Source organism: Ranitomeya imitator, unplaced genomic scaffold (assembly GCF_032444005.1).
Source record: "Ranitomeya imitator isolate aRanImi1 unplaced genomic scaffold, aRanImi1.pri SCAFFOLD_194, whole genome shotgun sequence".
Taxonomy (NCBI): domain Eukaryota; kingdom Metazoa; phylum Chordata; class Amphibia; order Anura; family Dendrobatidae; genus Ranitomeya; species Ranitomeya imitator.
The window spans coordinates 38007-57444 of record NW_027193317.1 but is presented as its reverse complement, the minus strand read 5'-3'; the positions used below and the strand labels follow the sequence as shown (position 1 = coordinate 57444).

The 19438-nt window shown below is 45.9% G+C and overlaps 1 protein-coding gene across 2 annotated transcripts in view; it reads right to left on the bottom strand.

Annotated features, from left to right (window-relative positions):
• Positions 1-19213, bottom strand: part of LOC138653071 (gastrula zinc finger protein XlCGF66.1-like) — a 253205-nt gene extending 233992 nt beyond the window's left edge. For both annotated transcript variants that reach the window (XM_069743185.1, XM_069743187.1), the window contains exon 1: positions 19162-19213. The gene's annotated coding sequence lies outside the window, so the exon portion shown is untranslated. The remainder of the gene's footprint in view (positions 1-19161) is intronic.
• Positions 19214-19438: the final 225 nt, after the last annotated feature.

Genomic DNA, 19438 nt, shown 5'->3' with positions numbered 1-19438 from the left:
TGTTAGGCCTAATAAGCCTGTCTGCGGTCCCTCCTTCCACTAGTCCTCCACTGACCAGACCACTGCTGCCCGTGTACCCCTGGAACCTTTTTTAAAGTGCCTACAGCCTACTTTTGTTATGTTAGGCCTACTAAGCCTGTCTGCGGTCCCTCCTTCCACTAGTCCTCCACTGACCAGACCACTGTTGCCCGTGTACCCCTGGAACCTATTTTAAAGTGCCTACAGCCTACTTTTGTTATGTTAGGCCTACTAAGCCTGTCTGCGGTCCCTCCTTCCACTAGTCCTCCACTGACCAGACCACTGCTGCCCGTGTACCCCTGGAACCTTTTTTAAAGTGCCTACAGCCTACTTTTGTTATGTTAGGCCTACTAAGCCTGTCTGCGGTCCCTCCTTCCACTAGTCCTCCACTGACCACACCACTGCTGCCCGTGTACCCCTGGAAACTTTTTTAAAGTGCCTACAGCCTACTTTTGTTATGTTAGGCCTACTAAGCCTGTCTGCGGTCCCTCCTTCCACTAGTCCTCCACTGACCAGACCAATGCTGTCCGTGTACCCCTGGAACCTATTTTAAATTGCATAGAGCATCCTTTTTTTAATTGTAGGCGTACTAAGTCTGTCTGCGGTCCATAATTGAAATTGTCCTCCACTGGACAGACCAATGCTGCCTGTGTACCCCTGTAACCTTTTTTAAACTGCATTGAGCCAAATTTTGTGTTTAAGGCCTACTACCTGTGTTTGTCTGCGCCACTCAATAAAGCTGTCCTCCTCTGAAAAAAGCTGAGCGTCAATAGTCTGGTTTTCAGCCTATAGGAATTTGAAAACTGCATTGGGGCTACTACTTCGGTAGGGCCTACTAACGGTGTCTGCCGCTCCAAGGTGTTCTCCAGGTTGCCTCTCCATTGCTTCGATCTTCTAGCTCTCGTTATGTAGTTGTTGAAACAACTCTGCATTAGGCCTACAAGTTGGGTCTGGGTTGTAGAGACGGTGTCTGCCGCTCCAAGGTGTTCTCCAGGTTGCCTCTCCATAGCTTCTATCTTCTAGCTCTCGTTAAGTAGTTGTTGAAACAACACTGCATTAGGCCTACAAGTTGGGTCTGGGTCGTAGAGACGGTGACTTTTTTTATGTTAGGCCTACTAAGCATTAGGCCTACAAGTTGGGTCTGGGTTGTAGAGATGGTGTCTGCCGCTCCAAGGTGTTCTCCAGGTTGCCTCTCCATTGCTTCAATCTTCATGCTCGTCTTAAGTAGTTGTTGAAACAACACTACTTTACGCCTACAAGTTGGGTCTGGGTCGTAGAGACGGTGTCTGCCACTCCAAGGTGTTCTCCAGGTTGCCTCTCCATTGCTTCAATCTTCATGCTCGTCTTAAGTAGTTGTTGAAACAACACTGCATTAGGCCTACAAGTTGGGTCTGGGTTGTAGAGACGGTGCCTACCACTCCAAGGTGTTCTCCAGGTTACCTCTCCATAGCTTATATCTTCTAGCTCTCGTTAAGTTGTTGTTGAAACAACACTGCATTAGGCCTACAAGTTGGGTCTGGGTTGTAGAGACGGTGTCTGCCGCTCCAAGGTGTTCTCCAGGTTGCCTCTCCATTGCTTCAATCTTCATGCTCGTCTTAAGTAGTTGTTGAAACAACACTGCATTAGGCCTACAAGTTGGGTCTGGGTTGTAGAGACGGTGTCTGCCACTCCAAGGTGTTCTCCAGGTTGCCACATAATCGAAGCTGCATACAGCCTATTTTGTTATTTTACGCCTACTAAGTCTTTCTGTGGTCCCTCCTTCCAATTGTCCTCCACTGAGCACACCAATGCAGACCGTGTACCCATGTAACCTTTTTTAAACCTGCGTCGAGCCAACTTTGTGGTGTAAGGCCTACTTGTAGTGTCTGGCTGCGCCACTCAATACAGCTGTCCTCTTTACAAAAAATGACCTACAATTATCTGGTTTTCAGCCTATCGGAATTTTAAAACTGCAGTGGGCCGACTAGTTGGGTTGGGGCCTTCTATCGGTGTCTGCCGCTCCTTGCTGTTCTCCTCCAGTGAAGAAAGCTGTGCCGCCTGTTTACTACTGTTGCCAATTTTGAACTTCATTTAGACTACTTACTGATTTGGGCCTACTCTCTGTGTCAGCCTCTCATTCCTGTTGTCCTCCACTGAACAAAGCAATGCCCCCTGGTTAGTCCTGTTACCAATTTTGAACTGCATTTAGCCCACTTTATTCTTTGGGCCCATATCTGTTTCCCCCTCATCCTGCCCATTGCCCAGCCATTGATAGAGGAGTCTGCTGGTACATTGACCCATAACGCAACATTCCCCGTGCACCCTGCTGAAAGTCAGGTTCCCCTTCCCGCATACCATACCACCTTACACGGGGACAAAGAGGAAGGTGCAGATGAAGGTGCAGGTTCCTTCATCAGGTGGGGGGAGGAATACTCGTTGGCGACGTCACTGGCACAGGGCCCCTCATAGTACGCAAAAGTGTTGCTGCCGGTGGGAGGCGCCCCCGCCGTGCAAACACACCGCCGTACTTTGAGGGGCCCTGTGCCAGTGCCAACGAGTGGGCCCCCCCTGCTTGCTCAGGATCACAGCACTTGCAAAGTTGAAATACTTACCTCTCCCTGCTCCACTGCCGTGACGTGGTCCAGATTTCCTGGGCCCACTAAATACTTGAACCAACCCTACCCCCCACAACTTTAGCCAAATGACCCCCAATTTCCAATGCCTTACTATTATTATAAGGTAAATTTAGAATGACGAGCTTCTGTAACAAGAATGTATGTTTTTTGCCATTAAAATGGGCACTGTAGGTGTTTTCCTGGCCTCCACTCACTGCCGACTATGCTCCCCCATTGACTTGCATTGGGTTTCGTGTTTCGGTCGATCCCCGACTTTTCGCGATAATCGGCCGATTCCACTCGACTCGACTTTTGAGATAGTTGGGTTTCGCGAAACCCGACTCGACTCTAAAAAAGTCAAGGTCGCTCAACCCTATCCACTACAATTACCAGAGGATTGTTCTTGCCATGATTAGCGTTAGATGTTTTACTACTTTACTGGATAATGGGAAGGCGGGCTAGACTGCCGGTTGGAATGGGTTAGGCGACTCGGTGAAGGCTCCCCGCTCCTTTTCTTACTCTCCTCCCTCCCTTTCCCCCTTCCCTTCTTCTTTTATTTCTTTGTTTGTTTTTGTATTTTTGACAATTCTCTCCGCGATCCCATATAGATTTTATAATATTGGCTAAGATTACCTTCGTTATCTCCAAAAGAAGATATTCTTAATCGGTAACCTTTACTTGTGTCTTGTGGAGACTGTAACAATTACAATGTACAATGTCTAAATCCTATGATTGATGCCAATGGATTGTTCTTTCATATGGTTGTAAATGCAAATTTTCAATAAAAAATTATATTAAAAACAAAAACAAAAGGCCATTCAGAAATTGGGGGAGATTCACAAGGAGCGGACTGCTGCTGTCCACACTGCCAAAAGTACCAATACCGGGTTTACAGTCAACAGTATCACTGGGCTTGATTGGCAGCAAACTCGCCTGACCTTAACCTCATAGAGAATCTATGGAGTATTGTCAAGAGGAAGGTGAGAAACACCAGACCAACAATGCAGATGAGCTGAAGGCTGCTATCAAAGCAACCTGGGCTTCCATAACCCCTCAGCAGTGCCGCAGGCTGATCGCCTCAATGCCACGCCACATTGATGCAGTAATTGATGGAAAAGGACCAAGTATTGAGGGCATTTACTGAACATACATTTCAGTAGGACAACATTTCGGATTTTACAATCATTTTTCAAGCTGGTGATATAAAGTATTCCAATTTACTGAGATACTGACTTTTGGGATTTCATTGGCTGTAAGCCATAATCATCAACATTAACAGAAATAAACACATGAAATAGATTACTCTGTGTGTAATGACTCTGTGTGTGATGTAATTAACTTTTTGATGATATTCTAATTTTGTGAGAAGCACTTGTACATATATAGAAATAAAGCAATTTTTTACAAATAGTGTATATATATATATAATTACTGCTTTCTCATTTACTTCATACATTGTGCTCACTATGGGGACATAAAAGAGGGGCATTTCACAATTTAAGTAAAGGATGAAACTTTCCAAAGACAAAAAGATTAATGTTAACGATGTCATGATTTTTAATGATTGATTACATTGATGATTACCTCTTCAATATTTGTCACAGTTGTTAATAGTAAACTCTGCAACCAAGGAGTTAAATGTTCTATGGAGAAGAAAAAAGACCCGTGAGGTAATAAACATATCCAGTATTTCCATTCCTATGATGGAGGATTAGTGGTGAGCGAGCGTGCTCTGATGAGGTGTTAACTCAGCATGCTCAAGTGCTAATCCAACATTTCGGCGTGCCATAAAAGTATGCTCGAGACGCTGCAGGGATTTCTGAAATCTCAGCTTTTTCTTTAAAGCAGCGCTTTGTCAAGTCTCTCAGTTTTGCAGCGTATTTCACCCATTCAAGTGAATGATAAAAAACGCCGGTAAAAACGGCAAAACGTATATTCGGCGTGAGGAAAAAAACTGCAGCATTCTGTGATTACAGTCCAAAATCGGACACTGGCAGGAAACAGTCGCACGCCTTATGGAGCATCAGAGGGACAAGCGGTTTTTACAGATACATTCCATTTCTGTAGCAAAGAAGCCTGTAAATGGTCGTGTAAAAGATTAATAGCTGCGGAATAACAGGACGGATTCTACACGGACAGAACACGGAGGACAAGTGAGAAAACCTCGCCCCACTCTCCTGGATTATTGGTACACAAGTGTGAGCGAACCCGAAATATTGCCGGGCAGCAAGTATCTGTGCAGAGCCGATGCTGGAAAATTCTATCACAAGATTCCGTGATGACATCACTGGTGATTGTCGGCCAGGATGACATCACTGGTGATTGTCGGCCACTGTGACATCACTGGTGATTGTCGGCCATTGTGACATCACAGCCCCTATAAATAGAAGCCGCGCAGGGTTCCGGGTGCCATTTTTGGTTCTATAGTGACGGAGAGCATTTGCAATTTCTCACTATGGCTGAATTACATCTGAATGATTTTCAGGTACAAGCGCTATTGGAGGTTCTTATCTTCCATCGCCCTAACATTGCGCTTCTACCACCCGATGACGTCCTCTGCTTCACTCACCGGCTGGTGGTGCAGCTAGTAAAGGATTGCCTGACTAAACACCGACAAGATCAACTGACGTCAGAGTATCTGACAGATTTATGTCACAACATCAAGACTTTACTACAGCAGGTAAGTGGCGGACGCTCCGCACACAACTTCTCTGTACTCAGAGATAATAATGGTGGGACAGAAGCTTCTTCTTTCCTCCCATATAAAACACGACGAGTCCCCAAATCCTGTATGGAGTCAGTGTATCTGCAGAGAGGAGCAGATGACACATACAATGGCCGCCAATCATCTGAGATTGTTCTTTTTTGTTTCTTTTCTTCTTTATAGGCCGAAAAAAAGTCTCAATCTGGAGACTTGGCTTATATTACAGAACTGGCCGAAAAAATCCTGCGTGTACTAGAACTTCCGGACCGCTCGTCGGACCGCCAGGTAAGCAGCGTCGGACTGGAGCACCTTGGGCCCACCAGAGAAAATCATTCTTGGGGCCCACTATGTAGCTACATAGAAATAAATACAAGACCACCAATTGTGGGGTAAAATACTAATATCAGGGTGTAATATAAGGTAGTACACTTCTTAATTATATAGCACTGGTTGGAGTAGCCCCATCATAGAATATAAAGTAGGCCCCTCATAGAATAAAAAGTAGCCCCCTCATAGAATTTAATGTAGCCCCCTCATAGAACATAATGTAGCCCCCTCATAGAATAAAAAGTAGCCCCCTCATAGAATTTAATGTAGCCCCCTCATAGAATATAATGTAGCCCCCTCATAGAATTTCATGTAGCCCCCTCATAGAATATAATGTAGCCCCCTCATAGAATATAATGTAGCCCCCTCATAGAATAAAAAGTAGCCCCCTCATAGAATTTAATGTAGCCCCCTCGTAGAATAAAAAGTACCCCCCTCATAGAATTTAATGTAGCCCCCTCATAGAATATAATGTAGCCCCCTCATAGAATAAAAAGTAGCCCCCTCATAGAATTTAATGTAGCCCCCTCATAGAATATAATGTAGCCCCCTCATAGAATATAATGTAGCCCCCTCATAGAATAAAAAGTAGCCCCCTCATAGAATATAATGTAGCCCCCCTCATAGAATTTAATGTAGCCCCCCATAGAATATAATGTATCCTCCCATAGAATATAGTTTAGCACCTCAAAAAATATAATGTAGCTCCCTCATAGGGTATAATGCAGCCTCCCATAGAATATAATGTAGCCCCCTCAGAGTATAATGCAGCACCCCTCATAGGGTATAATGCAGCCCCCCCATAGAATATAATGTAGACCCACATAGAGTATAATGCACTCCCAAATTGAATATAATGTAGCCCCACAGTCCTACAGTATTATGGCCACCAGGACTCACTCACTGACATATATATATATATATATATATATATAAACAAACACAATCCTCACCTCTCCTCCTTGTTCCCCACTGATCCCGGCTCTGCTCCGGTATCAGCAGCTGCACTGCCATTTGCCCAACACACAGCGGGTACGCGATGAAGTGACGTCATCACACACCTTCAGTGTCAGAGGCAGAGGGGAATGATGGGAGATGGAGCGTCGTCTGATGCTCTCTCCTCCATTATTGCTTTCATCTGTGATGCCGATACAGTTGAATGTGGTGCACACTGGGGAGGAGTGCTGGCATTAGGCCCCCCTGACTTACAGGCCCCATAGTGGCCGCTTGGGCTGGGGCCCCTGGGTGAGCCGGGGCCCTGGTCTGCCAGCCATGATAGGGGGCAGTGTTAGACTCAGCCTGTGGCTAACACTGCCCGCTATTAAAGTTAAATTAATATTCACCGCTCTCCATGCCCATGGGGGTGTGGTGTTGACAGAAGATTCATTTCTTTTTAGCAGCGGGGACAGGCTTTAGCAGCAGCAGCCTGTCACCCACTGCTGCTTCGCTGGCATCAGGTGGGTCCCCCTGACTCACGGGCCCCATAGCAGTTGCATGGTCTGCCACTTTTAGCAATACGCCACTGGCTAGGGCCCCTGGAGCAGCAGGAGCCCTAGGCAGCTGCCTGCCCTGTATGCCAGCAGGTGTCAATGCCTGGGCCCCCTGGAGAATCCTCCAGTTCTCTGGAGGGCCAGTTGGACCCTTCCGGTAAGGAGCCATCAATTGGTGCATCAGTAAATGTTGGTTTCATCTGTCCTGATTGATGGATTTGTGGATTTAGTGAAATCTTCCACATATTAATTATCTCTATTATATCTATTAGGAAACACCAGAAGGCGACAACGAATATGGGGAGAATGTGACCCCGGAAATCCCTGACTCTAATAGGAGTCAGCTGGAGCCGAGCAGCGATCTGATTGCAGGTGAGCCGATCACATGACCGTCTACAAGGAATCTCCAGATATTACGCAGCAGGGAATAATGGTGGATTTACTCTCTACTCCGTGAAATGGGACCTGTCAGCACATGATACATATAGGAGTGGTGGGATGATGGCAGAGGACGTTCCCCCCATTATATCCAGATATTACACAGCAGGGGATAATGGCGGATTTACTCTCTACTCCGTGAAATGGGGACCTGTCAGCACATGATACATATAGGAGTGGTGGGATGACGGCGTAGGACGTTCCCCCCATTATATCCAGATATTACACAGCAGGGAATAATGGTGGATTTACTCTCTACTCCGTGAAATGGGACCTGTCAGCACATAATACATATAGGAGTGGTGGGATGATGGCGGAGGACGTTCCCCCCATTATATCCAGACATTACACAGCAGGGAATAATGGTGGATTTACTCTCTACTCCATGTAATGGGACCTGTCAGCACATGATACATATAGGAGTGGTGGGATGATGGCGGAGGACGTTCCCCCCATTATATCCAGATATTACACAGCAGGGAATAATGGTGGATTTACTCTCTACTCCGTGAAATGGGACCTGTCAGCCCATAATACATATAGGAGTGGTGGGATGATGGCGGAGGACGTTCCCCCCATTATATCCAGATATTACACAGCAGGGAATAATGGTGGATTTACTCTCTACTCCATGTAATGGGGACCTGTCAGCACATGATACATATAGGAGTGGTGGGATGACGGCGTAGGACGTTCACCCCATTATATCCAGATATTACACAGCAGGGAATAATGGCGGATTTACTCTCTACTCCATGTAATGGGGACCTGTCAGCACATAATACATATAGGAGTGGTGGGATGATGGCAGAGGACGTTCCCCCCATTATACCCAGACATTACACAGCAGGGAATAATGGCGGATTTACTCTCTACTCCATGTAATGGGGACCTGTCAGCACATGATACATATAGGAGTGGTGGGATGACGGCGTAGGACGTTCACCCCATTATATCCAGATATTACACAGCAGGGAATAATGGCGGATTTACTCTCTACTCCATGTAATGGGGACCTGTCAGCACATGATACATATAGGAGTGGTGGGATGACGGCGGAGGACGATCCCCCCATTATACCCAGACATTACACAGCAGGGAATAATGGCGGATTTACTCTCTACTCCATGTAATGGGGACCTGTCAGCACATGATACATATAGGAGTGGTGGGATGACGGCGGAGGACGATCCCCCCATTATACCCAGACATTACACAGCAGGGAATAATGGCGGATTTACTCTCTACTCCATGTAATGGGGACCTGTCAGCACATAATACATATAGGAGTGGTGGGATGACGGCGTAGGACGTTCCCCCCATTATATCCAGATATTACACAGCAGGGAATAATGGCGGATTTACTCTCTACTCCATGTAATGGGGACCTGTCAGCACATGATACATATAGGAGTGGTGGGATGACGGCGGAGGACGATCCCCCCATTATACCCAGACATTACACAGCAGGGAATAATGGCGGATTTACTCTCTACTCCATGTAATGGGACCTGTCAGCACATGATACATATAGGAGGGGTGGGATGATGGCAGAGGACGTTCCCCCCATTATACCCAGACATTACACAGCAGGGAATAATGGCGGATTTACTCTCTACTCCATGTAATGGGACCTGTCAGCACATGATACATATAGGAGTGGAGGGATGACGGCGGAGGACGTTCCCCCCATTATATCCAGATATTACACAGCTGGGGATAATGGCGGATTTACTCTCTACTCCATGTAATGGGGACCTGTCAGCACATGATACATATAGGAGTGGAGGGATGACGGCAGAGGACGTTCCCCCCATTATATCCAGATATTACACAGCAGGGGATAATGGCGGATTTACTCTCTACTCCATGTAATGGGGACCTGTCAGCACATGATACATATAGGAGTGGAGGGATGACGGCGGAGGACGTTCCCCCCATTATATCCAGATATTACACAGCAGGGAATAATGGCGGATTTACTCTCTACTCCATGTAATGGGGACCTGTCAGCACATGATACATATAGGAGTGGTGGGATGACGGCGGAGGACGTTCCCCCCATTATATCCAGATATTACACAGCAGGGAATAATGGCGGATTTACTCTCTACTCCATGTAATGGGGACCTGTCAGCACATGATACATATAGGAGTGGTGGGATGACGGCAGAGGACGTTCCCCCCATTATATCCAGATATTACACAGCAGGGAATAATGGCGGATTTACTCTCTACTCCATGTAATGGGACCTGTTAGCACATGATACATATAGGAATGGAGGGATGACGGCGGAGGACGTTCCCCCCATTATATCCAGATATTACACAGCAGGGAATAATGGCGGATTTACTCTCTACTCCATGTAATGGGGACCTGTCAGCACATGATACATATAGGAGTGGTGGGATGACGGCAGAGGACGTTCCCCCCATTATATCCAGATATTACACAGCAGGGAATAATGGTGGATTTACTCTCTACTCCATGTAATGGGGACCTGTCAGCACATGATACATATAGGAGTGGAGGGATGACGGCGGAGGACGTTCCCCCCATTATATCCAGATATTACACAGCAGGGAATAATGGCGGATTTACTCTCTACTCCATGTAATGGGGACCTGTTAGCACATGATACATATAGGAGTGGTGGGATGACGGTGTAGGACGTTCCCCCCATTATATCCAGATATTACACAGGAGGGGATAATGGCGGATTTACTCTCTACTCCATAGAATAGGACCTGTCAGCACATGATTCATATAGGAGTGGTGGGATGACGGCACAGGACGTTCCCCCCCCCCATTATATCCAGATATTACACAGGAGGGGATAATGGCAGATTTACTCTCTACTCCATGTAATGGGACCTGTCAGCACATGATACATATAGGAGTGGAGGGATGACGGCGGAGGACGTTCCCCCCATTATATCCAGATATTACACAGCTGGGAATAATGGCGGATTTACTCTCTACTCCATGTAATGGGACCTGTCAGCACATGATACATATAGGAGTGGTGGGATGACGGCACAGGACGTTCCCCCCCATTATATCCAGATATTACACAGGAGGGGATAATGGCAGATTTACTCTCTACTCCATGTAATGGGACCTGTCAGCACATGATACATATAGGAGTGGTGGGATGACGGCGGAGGACGTTCCCCCCATTATATCCAGATATTACACAGCAGGGAATAATGGCGGATTTACTCTCTACTCCATGTAATGGGGACCTGTTAGCACATGATACATATAGGAGTGGTGGGATGACGGTGTAGGACGTTCCCCCCATTATATCCAGATATTACACAGGAGGGGATAATGGCGGATTTACTCTCTACTCCATGTAATGGGACCTGTCAGCACATGATACATATAGGAGTGGTGGGATGACGGCACAGGACGTTCCCCCCCATTATATCCAGATATTACACAGGAGGGGATAATGGCAGATTTACTCTCTACTCCATGTAATGGGACCTGTCAGCACATGATACATATAGGAGTGGTGGGATGACGGCGGAGGACGTTCCCCCCATTATATCCAGATATTACACAGCAGGGAATAATAGCAGATTTACTCTCTACTCCATGTAATGGGGACCTGTCAGCACATGATACATATCGAAGTGGAGGGATGACGGCGGAGGATGTTCCCCCCATTATATCCAGATATTACACAGCAGGGAATAATGGCGGATTTACTCTCTACTCCATGTAATGGGGACCTGTCAGCACATGATACATATAGGAGTGGTGGGATGACGGCAGAGGACGTTCCCCCCATTATATCCAGATATTACACAGCAGGGAATAATGGCGGATTTACTCTCTACTCCATGTAATGGGGACCTGTCAGCACATGATACATATAGGAGTGGAGGGTTGACGGCGGAGGACGTTCCCCCCATTATATCTAAATATTACACAGCAGGGAATAATGGCGGATTTACTCTCTACTCCATGTAATGGGGACCTGTCAGCACATGATACATATAGGAGTGGTGGGATGACGGCGGAGGACGTTCCCCCCATTATATCCAGATATTACACAGCAGGGAATAATGGCGGATTTACTCTCTACTCCATGTAATGGGGACCTGACAGCACATGATACATATAGGAGTGGTGGTATGACGGCGGAGGACGTTCCCCACATTATATCCAGATATTACACAGCATGGAATAATGGCGGATTTACTCTCTACTCCATGGAATGGGACCTGTCAGCACATGATACATATAGGAGTGGTGGGATGACGGCGGAGGACGTTCCCCCCATTATATCCAGATATTACACAGCAGGGAATAATGGCGGATTTACTCTCTACTCCATGTAATGGGACCTGACAGCACATGATACATATAGGAGTGGTGGGATGACGGTGTAGGACGTTCCCCCCATTATATCCAGATATTACACAGGAGGGGATAATGGCGGATTTACTCTCTACTCCATAGAATGGGACCTGTCAGCACATGATACATATAGGAGTGGTGGGATGACGGCACAGGACGTTCCCCCCATTATATCCAGATATTACACAGGAGGGGATAATGGCAGATTTACTCTCTACTCCATGTAATGGGACCTGTCAGCACATGATACATATAGGAGTGGAGGGATGACGGCGGAGGACGTTCCCCCCATTATATCCAGATATTACACAGCTGGGAATAATGGCGGATTTACTCTCTACTCCATGTAATGGGACTTGTCAGCACATGATACATATAGGAGTGGTGGGATGACGGCACAGGACGTTCCCCCCCATTATATCCAGATATTACACAGGAGGGGATAATGGCAGATTTACTCTCTACTCCATGTAATGGGACCTGTCAGCACATGATACATATAGGAGTGGTGGGATGACGGCGGAGGACGTTCCTCCCATTATATCCAGATATTACACAGCAGGGAATAATGGCGGATTTACTCTCTACTCCATGTAATGGGGACCTGTTAGCACATGATACATATAGGAGTGGTGGGATGACGGTGTAGGACGTTCCCCCCATTATATCCAGATATTACACAGGAGGGGATAATGGCGGATTTACTCTCTACTCCATAGAATGGGACCTGTCAGCACATGATACATATAGGAGTGGTGGGATGACGGCACAGGACGTTCCCCCCCCATTATATCCAGATATTACACAGGAGGGGATAATGGCAGATTTACTCTCTACTCCATGTAATGGAACCTGTCAGCACATGATACATATAGGAGTGGAGGGATGACGGCGGAGGACGTTCCCCCCATTATATCCAGATATTACACAGCTGGGAATAATGGCGGATTTACTCTCTACTCCATGTAATGGGACCTGTCAGCACATGATACATATAGGAGTGGTGGGATGACGGCACAGGACGTTCCCCCCCATTATATCCAGATATTACACAGGAGGGGATAATGGCAGATTTACTCTCTACTCCATGTAATGGGACCTGTCAGCACATGATACATATAGGAGTGGTGGGATGACGGCGGAGGACGTTCCCCCCATTATATCCAGATATTACACAGCAGGGAATAATGGCAGATTTACTCTCTACTCCATGTAATGGGGACCTGTCAGCACATGATACATATCGAAGTGGAGGGATGACGGCGGAGGATGTTCCCCCCATTATATCCAGATATTACACAGCAGGGAATAATGGCGGATTTACTCTCTACTCCATGTAATGGGGACCTGTCAGCACATGATACATATAGGAGTGGTGGGATGACGGCAGAGGACGTTCCCCCCATTATATCCAGATATTACACAGCAGGGAATAATGGCGGATTTACTCTCTACTCCATGTAATGGGGACCTGTCAGCACATGATACATATAGGAGTGGAGGGTTGACGGCGGAGGACGTTCCCCCCATTATATCTAAATATTACACAGCAGGGAATAATGGCGGATTTACTCTCTACTCCATGTAATGGGGACCTGTCAGCACATGATACATATAGGAGTGGTGGGATGACGGCGGAGGACGTTCCCCCCATTATATCCAGATATTACACAGCAGGGAATAATGGCGGATTTACTCTCTACTCCATGTAATGGGGACCTGACAGCACATGATACATATAGGAGTGGTGGTATGACGGCGGAGGACGTTCCCCACATTATATCCAGATATTACACAGCATGGAATAATGGCGGATTTACTCTCTACTCCATGGAATGGGACCTGTCAGCACATGATACATATAGGAGTGGTGGGATGACGGCGGAGGACGTTCCCCCCATTATATCCAGATATTACACAGCAGGGAATAATGGCGGATTTACTCTCTACTCCATGTAATGGGACCTGACAGCACATGATACATATAGGAGTGGTGGGATGATGGCAGAGGACGTTCCCCCCATTATATCCAGATATTACACAGCTGGGAATAATGGCGGATTTACTCTCTACTCCATGTAATGGGGACCTGTCAGCACATGATACATATAGGAGAGGTGGGATGACGGCGGAGGACGTTCCCCCCATTATATCCAGATATTACACAGCAGGGAATAATGGCGGATTTACTCTCTACTCCATGTAATGGGACCTGTCAGCACATGATACATATAGGAGAGGTGGGATGACGGCGGAGGACGTTCCCCCCATTATATCCAGATATTACACAGGAGGGGATAATGGCGGATTTACTCTCTACTCCATGTAATGGGGACCTGTCAGCACATGATACATATAGGAGTGGTGGGATGATGGCAGAGGATGTTCCCCCCATTATATCCAGATATTACACAGGAGGGGATAATGGCGGATTTACTCTCTACTCCATGTAATGGGGACCTGTCAGCACATGATACATATAGGAGTGGTGGGATGATGGCAGAGGATGTTCCCCCATTATATCCAGATATTACACAGCAGGGAATAATGGTGGATTTACTCTCTACTCCATGTAATGGGGACCTGTCAGCACATGATACATATAGGAGTGGTGGGATGACGGCGGAGGACGTTCCCCCCATTATATCCAGACATTACACAGCAGGGAATAATGGTGGATTTACTCTCTACTCCATGTAATGGGGACCTGTCAGCACATTATACATATAGGAGTGGTGGGATGACGGCGTAGGACGTTCCCCCCATTATATCCAGATATTACACAGCAGGGAATAATGGCGGATTTACTCTCTACTCCATGTAATGGGGACCTGTCAGCACATGATACATATAGGAGTGGTGGGATGACGGCGTAGGACGTTCCCCCCATTATATCCAGATATTACACAGCAGGGAATAATGGCGGATTTACTCTCTACTCCATGTAATGGGACCTGTCAGCACATGATACATATAGGAGAGGTGGGATGACGGCAGAGGACGTTCCCCCCATTATATCCAGATATTACACAGGAGGGGATAATGGCGGATTTACTCTCTACTCCATGTAATGGGGACCTGTCAGCACATGATACATATAGGAGTGGTGGGATGATGGCAGAGGATGTTCCCCCCATTATATCCAGATATTACACAGGAGGGGATAATGGCGGATTTACTCTCTACTCCATGTAATGGGGACCTGTCAGCACATGATACATATAGGAGTGGTGGGATGATGGCAGAGGATGTTCCCCCATTATATCCAGATATTACACAGCAGGGAATAATGGCGGATTTACTCTCTACTCCATGTAATGGGGACCTGTCAGCACATGATACATATAGGAGTGGTGGGATGACGGCGGAGGACGTTCCCCTTTATTAAAAAGTTTTTCTTTGCTGAAATCCAATGTGCCAGTCAGGAGAAATGTAACATAGAAGCCATTTGCAAATCAGGATGGAAGTGCACTGGGGGCGGGGATGAAGGAGTCCGAGTGCAGTGACACGCCCCCAGTGCACTTCCAGGATAATTTGCATATGGCTGCTATGCTTCAGCTCTCTTCCCATCACTCACATGTGCAGTGAGGGTGGGGGCTCCTCATTCATGTGGTGATTGGGGGTCCACCACCACTTACATTACCTTTATCTGTGGGTGCGCTGTACGTTCTCATATGTAGAGTCCCCATATAACGAGTATTATTCCCATTTTCAGACGTCTTGTCATTTCTCCCTTATATTACGGTATTATGTATGTAGGACTGATATCGACTAATACATTTTATTTTCTCATCACTTTATCATTATTTTAGTACCATCAGCGCTGGCGAATCCCGACAGTGGAATCTGTAAGATCCCGGAGATCCAAGAATCCGCCGTTGTAAGTATCATAGAGATATGGGGGTGTCTGTGTATCACCAGATCATGGGGTGTGAGTGACCCGTCCAGTATTATCCCCATATAACCATGGGACGGCTCTTTTCTAAGTGTAGAGGACACTGTGGTCTTAGAGAATGGCATTTATATTAAATGGAATCTGTCACCAGGTTTATGCTGTAGCATAATGTAGGGGCAGAGACCCTGATTCCAGCGATATATCACTTAATTTACTTGGGTCAGCAGATGTGATAATATCCCTGTCTTCTCTGCTGCAGATCTAGCAGAGCTCTGAATGCTGAACCTTGTAGAACACTGCCCACACCATTGATTGGCAGCTTTTCTGTATACACTGTGCATAGGCAGAAATCTGCTATACCGTGGTGGTGGGTTTACAGAGTACTAGGACAACATGGCATGAGACACATAGTCCTAGTGATAATCTCCTGCTGATAAAACACTGATTTTATTAAAGCAACAGCAGAAAGTCTAGTAAGTAACATATCGCTGGAATCATGGTCTCTTCCCCTATATCATAACTGCTCCCAGATTACATAGCACAGACCTACTGACAGATTCTCTGCAAGTTCTACCCTGTGTGATCTCGCGTTTTATCCAGCACTTTACAATTATATCGATATATAGAGGATCCGCTTTATATTTCATCCGTGTCTGCAGAGCGTCGGCTCGTATCGTCCCCTACATCGGATCAGTGTAAATTAGCTGGGACATAATAAAGGAGGAAAAGTTATTACATCCTGAGATGTTTTCCAGCATCTACTGTATCTTACCAAGACAACAACGAAAAAAGGGCGAGTGATAGTCCTGAAGACAATTGTAACTATTTTTATTGAAAATACATCTAAAATAACAAGTATATAATAAAAAATCTTACATGTAAGGACAAGATTGAATAAGAAGCCAAATGAGAACAGAAAAAAAACGACCCTCCATAATACTGGTGAAGTGGATATGGGGAGTGAATCATGGAGCCAGTGTGAGGAGATTAGTAGAAAGAAATGTCCCCATAAAGTGCTGGTGCAGATCTAAGGACAAGCACCATAAAGTGCTGGTGCTAGTGCAGATCTTAGGACATGCACCATAAAGTGCTGGTGCTAGTGCAGATCTTAGGACATGCACCATAAAGTGCTGGTGCTAGTGCAAATCTTAGGACATGCACCATAAAGTGCTGGTGCTAGCGCAGATCTTAGGACATGCACCATAAAGTGCTGGTGCTAGTGCACATCTTAGGACATGGTTTTCTGGGGAGGATGGAATACAAATGATATAATTTTAGGGTTATGAAGGTGAAACCTTATCCCATACTTGTAGTGGAACACTAAACCACCCCAGCAAAATCAAGTCCACAGCTCCCGAGGAAGCCCATTCAAAACGCGCGTTGGGGCTGGCTGAGCGCCCATCCTAGTGGGATACTATGGGGAACATCCTGGACTGATGGGGTAGACGTCATTGTTTGATATGTACTTGATTTATACTCACACTAGCTCCAGGATTCACTCCACATATCCACTTCACTAGCATTATGGAGGGTCGTTATTTCTGTTCTCATTTGGCTTCTCATTCCATCTTGTCCTTACATGTAAGATTTTTTATTATATTTGTTATTTTATATGAATTTTCAATAAACATTGTTACAATTGTCTTCAGGACTATCACTCGCCCTTTTTTCGTTGTTGTTTTGGTTAGTATTTGTGGAGTGTCCTTGAAATATTGGGCGCATTATACTCACTGGGTCATGGCGCTGATTTCATTATCTATACTATTATGGTTTCTGCTTTAGTATTATTGTATTCAGCTTCTATATCTTAGTATTATTTCTTATTCTTTTCTAGGACTTGATTAAATCATTGATCCCGGCAGGAGAGCCGCGTATAAGCGACTATGAAACTATCAAACTGATCAGCAGCGGTGCTTTTGGGTGAGATTTCTATTAACATAATCCCCATTTCTCAGGGTTCCCTATGACAATGCTTCGGCCTCTGTGCTCTGCCATTCAGTGTTATCATAGGGAGAAGATCTGAGTCCACATCACTGTCCACATCTCAATGTCACTATTCAGCTCCATTATATACAGCAGAGCGAACTGATCTGTAACACATCTGTCTGTAAGGAAAGGGATGATATCATAGAATACATGACACCCACCGGTCCTAGACCTCCTCTGTTCTTATGCTTCCTCCTGATCTTTCGGGGCCCCATTATGAAGCTGGTAATAGTGATTGGCTGCACACGGTCACGTGAGGGGTGACGCGATACTGACGCCGATGACATCTCCACCCTCCACCATGACCATGTCAGTCCAATCACTGGCCTCAGCAGCAGAAGGGAGAACAACCAAAGACAGAGGATGGCGGACTGCAGTGATGGACCGGGGAAGGACCAAGACAAGTGGGTGTAATGTGTTTAATTACTTTTTAACGTCTTCTCGTCCCTCCATTATTTATTCTGCCTTGGGCTGTGGAGAAAGACTAAAAACCATCTTCTTACAACAATTGGAGCAATTTACATTTTGACTAATTATTATTGTTACTGACTTGTATCTACTGGTCGGTTATAGCGAATCTGCCCAAGATGAATGTCAGCAGATTCTCTCATCTATAATGTGACCTGGTGAGGGCAGACGGGGCGCGGTGCGACCTCCCATCATCTATGTAGTGTTATTTCATGGATTTCTAGATGTGGATTTCTAGTGATGGCCGGACTGCTGCCATTAATCATTAGTACAAATGATCATGTAATGACTTCTATATCCAGACTGTTAAGGGTTCATTATAAACCATGGATTCTCCTTCTCTCCAGGGCCGTCTGCTTAGTGCGCCATAAGGAATCACAAAACATCTTTGTTATGAAGAAAATGGCCAAGAGGAACCTGACTACTTCTAATAAAATGGAAAGGACATATATCGAGAGGGACATCCTAACATTCGCAGATTGTCCCTTTGTGGTCTCCATGCTCTGCTCCTTCCCTACTAGATATCACCTGTGTATGGTCATGGAGTATGTGGGAGGTAGGACACGAACATTGTGTAGTATTCAACTCATGTCTGCTGACATCTTATCACCTCTCATATCATTAAGACTTGTCCCCGTGGATGTTACATTCCCACAGAGCATTTACTATAGGTTGTCTATTAAAGTCATTGATGTGTGTGATCTCCCCGTATGTCCGCACTGAGAACGTCAGTATCTCCAGGTGTAGACCAGATACGAGATCACTTTATGTCATGAGCTACTTGGACGACAATTTCATCATGACCTCAGACTAATATTATGTACATTATATCTTTATATATTATCCCCTGCCCCAATGTTTCCACTCACTTCTCTTCATACATCATGGTGCTCCGCTGTATAAACCCCTCACCGGTCATATTTCCTTTCTTTTATAGGGGAAAACTGTGCGACCCTTCTAAAAACCAGGGGTCCTTTCTCTGTCCCGATGGCCCGCTTGTACTTTGCAGAAGCAGTCCTTGGTGTGGAATACCTGCATAGTCACGGTGTGGTGCACAGAGACCTGAGGCCACAGAAGTAAGTGAATACCTGTAGTATAACAAAGGGGGGGAGTTATCCTTTATTATCTCACGGTCTATGAAGCTAA